Below are 6,000 nucleotides of genomic sequence, written 5' to 3' on the forward strand. Positions count from 1 at the left end.
CTGCTTGAGTTTTAAGAATGGAACCCTTGCCCTTTCCTACTGGGTTATACTATGAAAATTGAAGTTAAGCATCCTAATGGAGAACAGGGGGGTTCATTTCATATTTAATAAAGTTATGAAGCTTATCAAGTGAAACTCTCCAGCATATTAGACAGTAAATGTGCAAAAGGATTGTTCTTCAGAGTAAAGCACCACCTTTATCTGAAAGTAAGCATTTTTTATGAAGGGCTTTTACAATTCAAATACCATCTCCCTTATCCCCTCCTGGCTGCAAAAATGAAACTTGTCCTTTGTTGCGAATAATTTCCAAGTGAAAGGGCCACAGTAGGGGTGAGGGAAGCAGTGCTCCTAAAGATCCTAGAGAGAGGGCTGATCCATCTTTTGACATTTTGGTTTCTTGTGTATTTATTGAAAATTATGCCGATTTAGTGGAATGGGTTTTAACAAATGTCAACCTCAAGCATTTTCACATCTTTAAAAAACCAATTCCACACATGAGCCTGTTCCTTATTCATGCGTCCAATCTGTAGAGAGCCTGAGGAGTGAGCCCTGAGCAGTCACGAGTGCCCATTGAGCTTGCCTTAAGGAAGACTGCGTACTTCCTCGCGCTCCCATTAAAGATGGCTCTCCATTATTACACTTTCTTATATTTCCTGGGTTCTTTTCCCTTCACACATGAGAGCTATTGATTCTTAGTTTTAATGTTGTTGTTTTACATTTCATTAAATTCCTAGAATCATTTCTGGAAAATCTATATTTCATAAAGCTCAAGGTCACTAGTCTTCATCCACAATTACCATACACTTTCCTTTCCTATGCCTTTTTTTTACAGTAAGTGTCAGTCTGAAGATTTACTATCTGAAAAGAGCTTTCAAGGTGTTTCTGTTTCTGTCACTCATATACTAAGCCCACCCCCATAACACACTTCCTCCAACAAGGCCACATCTCCTAATCCCTGTGAAGTAGCGCTACTCCCTATTGATGGAGCATTCAAATATATGAGCCTATGGGGGCTATTCTCATTCAAACCACCACAGCCTTACTAATGAACTGTCTCTTTGCTATGTCCAGCCCAGGTACAATTCTTTGCACTGGAACACAAGAATTTAGGTACCCCAACAGCTGTCTTTTGGGGTATAAAAGCCAGCTTCCAGTACTTGGATCTGTCCATATTACTAGATCTTCAAAGATACTATTTGTTTATAAATTTAAATGCTATAGTTCTGTTTTCAATATGCCTTCTTCTCTTTTATCTTTTTTTATTAAAAATAGATTCTTCTCTTATACAATACATCCTGACCACAGTTTCTCTTTCCTCCGCTCCTCCATGCTCCCCCTAACTTCTCTTCTCACCAAGATGTGCTCCCCCTCCATTTCTCTTCAGAAAAAAAGCAGACCTCCAAAAGATGACAGCCAAACAGGACAAAAGAGACACGCCAGCTCCCACTGTTCAAGTACCATAAAATCACCAAGCTAACAACCATAACATATATGAAGAGGACCTGGTACAGACCTATGTAGGCCCATAATTGCTACTTAAGTTTCTGTGAGCCCATATGGACCGCTTAGTTGATTTAGTGGGCCATGTTCTCCCAGGGTCCTACATCCCCTCTGTCTACTATAGTCTTTCCTCTCACTCTTCAATGGGGTTTCCAGAGCTCCTAGGGGAGACAAGTCTCTTGTCTGTTAAGATTATGGCCATCCTTACAAAGAAATTTATTTCAAAGCACTGAATCAGAACCTGATATATATTTCTTGAGCTGTGTAAATTATACAAAAAAATTCTAATGTATTGGTCAGGATCCTCTAAAATAATGACACTTATAGAAAGAATATTTATATATATATAGGAGATTTATCAGAATGACTAATCCAGCAATGGCTGGCTGTGAATGGAAAGTCCAAGAATCCAGGAGCTGCTCAGTCCACAAGGCTGGATGTCTGAGCTGGCCTTCAATACACATTGGAATCCTAAGAAGTAGGCTTCCAGTGATGGAACGGCCTTGATAGCAAGATGAGGGCAAGCAGGCAAAAAGCAAAATCTTCCTTCTTCCCTGTCCTTCTATGGGCTTCCAACAGAAGGTGTGACTCAGATTAAAGGCATGTGTCTACCTGCCTCAAAGATCCCGATTAGAAGTGGCTCTTCCTGGGAGAGCTGGTCCTGTCCTGCACTGGCTTTAACAGACCACCGCTCAGCAGAGTTGACCTTGTTGTCGGGTGAGCTTGAAAGTGGGAGAGCTGGCCCAGCCCCCTCATCTGCCAGTGGTGGTGAGGGTGAAGGAAAGAGACCTCTCCTCTCACTCCTCAGTACCTGTGGCGGGCATGAGATTGAGAGAACTAGTTTTGCCCCTCAGCACGTTGTAGGAGCTGGGAGAGTGGCCCCTGCACCCCACCTGGGCAACACAGTAGAGCTGACCCTGCTGGTGTAGGTACAAGTGAGGCAGCCTGAGGGTGTGAGAGCAGGAAAGCCACCCTGCCCTTGCCCATTGCTGAATGGGGTGAGCTCGCCCAGGAGGTGCTGAAGACCCGGCCCTGGTGATGAGGATGAAGGAGAACTGGCAAGCTGACCAACCCAGCTACCACCCAGGCACAGAACCACGGCTGTGGGCTGGTCCAACCCAACATCCTCCCCATAGTGATCTGCAGGAGAACACGAGGGGGTTAGTCCTGCAGACCCAAAGCTGCAGGATCTCCATGACACAGGGCAGTGGCATGACATCCAAGAGGAGTCCCAGTGAGGACACAGGGGAAGCCAGAGGCCTTGAACCAGACCAATGACTCACTGCAAGTAAAGATATATGGAATAAAGGGTGTACTGTGTGACTCACTGTGCGACTTACTGATGAGATTTTTTTCTTCTCTTGTAAATTTTATTTTATTTTGTTGTGGTGGGGGTGAGTTGCAGGGCAGGGGCAGATGTAAATGGACAGGGAGACATATGGGACCGGGATGCATGATGTGCAATCCACAATCAATAAAGAAAAAAAATTAAAAACAAGTATCTCTTCCTACTTCAGGTTCAGCAAACTCTCATAGGTGTGATCGCCACTTTGGGATTTTAGCGAATTCCAGCTGTGGTCAGGTTGTCAACCAGGCATAGCCATCACAGGCAGCCACTCCTTGATTGTTGGTTTTTTTTTTTAATTTCAAGTTTCATAAAAGCAAATTATAAAATGTAATTACTTTGGAATCAGATAGCCCTAGATTCCAATGCCAGCTCTATCTAATAGGTTTGATGGCACTGAGAAACATTCTTTTTTATTAACTATTTTATTTTGTGGGTCTGAGTGTTTTGCCTACATGTATGTACATGTACTACTTACTTGACTGGTATCCAAGGAGGACAGAAAAAGGCACCAAATATCTAGAACTGGAATTGCAGACATTTGTGAGCTGCCGTGTGGGTGCTGGGCACTGAACAAGGGTCCTCCAGAAAAGTAGCAGACGCTCTTAACCACTGAGTCACCTCTCCAGCCCCAAGAAAGATTCCTAATCTCTGATGAATGGATATAGCAACCAAAAATGTAGGGGAACAGGCTCAGGTGAGTCGTCCGCTGATTTGCAATGACTCAGCTGATCTACTGGTGGGCAATTGCCCCACTTTAACTCAGAAGCTGAATTCTAAGTTAAAACAGAAATTAAAAAGAGTATCCTGCAATTAAAAAGAGTGCTTTTGTATAAAAAATGTTAGACTCAGGGACTGTAGAGATTGCTCAGTGGTTAAGACTGCATATTGCTCTTGCAAGGAACCAAATTTGATCCCGCGTCAGATACCTTACAACTGCCTGTAACTTCAATTCGTGGGTCTCTATGAGCACCTACACACACACACACACACACACACACACACACACACACAGTTTACACTTGGAAATGAAACTAGGAACTGAAGAGATAGCTGAGTGGTTAGGAGCACTGGCTGCTCATCTTCCAAAGGAGCTGCATTTGGTTAGCAGCCTCCGCTCACTCAATAACCACCACATGGCACAACCATCTGTAACTTCAGTTCCTGAAGATCTGGTGCCCTCTTCTGGCCTCTGAGTGCTGCATACACATGATACACAGACATATGTGCAGGAAAAACACTTGTACATATAATATTAAATTAAAGGGATGATAAAATATTTCAAAAGGGACTATTTGATGTAGCCGTCTACTATTAGAAAGTACGCAAGATCGGGGTAATAAAATTTCAGTGATAGCAAATACTACCTCCACAAACAGTTTCCTTTTAGGTATTTTCCCTTTATTTTTACTTTATGTGTGTGGGTGTTTTGCCCGCATGTATGTCTGTGCATGGTGTGCGTTCAGAGTCCAAAAGATGGAGTCAGACCCTCGGGAACTGAACTTAACGATGGTTGTGAGCCACCACATGGGTGCTGGGAATTAAACCTGGGTCCTCTGAAAAGTAATCAGTGTTCTTAACCACTTAGCCCATAATCAGTTTCTTACAGAGGACATGATTCACTTTTAAACATATACACTTCTGAGTCACATGTGAATTTTAAAATTTTAATTTGACTTCAAATTTCTTAGAATGAAACGATTAGCAAGCATAAAACTAAAGGAAAGAGGATAAAGAGAGAGAGAGAGAAGAAAAGAATCAAGAAAGGAACAGGAGCTAAATTTTATCATGAAATGGGACTAGTATTAAAATCAGTTATTAAAGGGAAACTACACAGTGTTTTCAAAACACTTTGCATTCTGTGGCTGAAAGTTCACATTGGAAGATTACTTTGAAATGTAAGCATTGTAAAGGCCCTGAAAAGCCATCAGCTAAAGGAATGTGTTGACTGGAAATGTAACATAGCTGGAGAACTCTTGCCTCGATGTGGGAGGAACCGGTCTTCAGCACCAGGAAAAATAAAGTTAAAAAAAAAAGGAAGGAAATGCCCATATTATTTTAGTCTTCCTTTTCCAGAATTTCTTCATCTGAGCAATCATTTATTTTTTAGCATTACCTCTAAACACTGCTGAGTTAGCCTCCTAGCTAGGATGACTGGGAGGGTCCAACCTCAGCTTATCTGTTGTCCCTGAAAATGAAGTGCATTTTGCCTCCTAAAGACTCTCACACAGCACCGGCATCCAGTTACCACCCTTGGGTCTCCAAGAGACTTTGTACCATTGGTGGACAGACATTTACAAACTTTCTTGGATGTCCACAAATCCTAGTCATCCTTAGGACCTAGCTAAAACTCCTTCCCTGGTCTCCTTGGGTAGAACTAATCAATTTATTATCCAGGACACCAAAATACTGTGTGCTTTTGTCTCTCAGAGACTTTGAATCCTCTATTGCCCCTTAGAATTATGTTAGGATATATGTACTAAATCATACAGCTCTTACATCTACTGTTGAGTATCATAATTACATATAATTGGCCTCCAAAACTACGTTTCAGCTCTTCTGAAATCTTATAATCTTCCACTGAATTCTACAAAATGTCTTACACAGAGTAAAGCAATTGTATTTCCCATTTGAAGTAAATGATGACCCAGAATCCAGAAATTATTTGAAGCAACTCTAGGAAAGAGGAAAGTGAGTTCCCTCCCTGAACTCCCTCCTCCACCTAGACCCATCCTTTTACTATACTTCTTGAGATAAGAGGTAAAACAGTGTGTTTTGCACCCTCTGAAATTAAAACATCTTAAAGGATGATATATTTGTGTTTTAATGAATTCTGAGAACTGGGTCGTATGTATCTTATTAACATATAATCCTGATACCTCAGTATAACCACATAGCCTGTGGTGCAGCGAACAAATGCATTTGAGTAAGTATAAGAAGTCAGTATGCATAATTCAAATGCAAAATGCATTGGCAGTGGTTTTATTGGCCTATATCACCAGGAGGATTTCCTCGGCACTTACTTCACTTGCACTGGCACAGCTTTGGGGGAATTAATCTACAGATAATGCTTTATTTTAAATTGAGCCATGGAGAGAATCCTATATTTCTTATTTATTAGCTTATTGTCTTCCATCTGATTTCATAGGAAAAAT

The sequence above is a fragment of the Mesocricetus auratus genome, unplaced genomic scaffold, assembly GCF_017639785.1.
Source record: "Mesocricetus auratus isolate SY011 unplaced genomic scaffold, BCM_Maur_2.0 Super-Scaffold_100051, whole genome shotgun sequence".
NCBI lineage: Eukaryota > Metazoa > Chordata > Mammalia > Rodentia > Cricetidae > Mesocricetus > Mesocricetus auratus.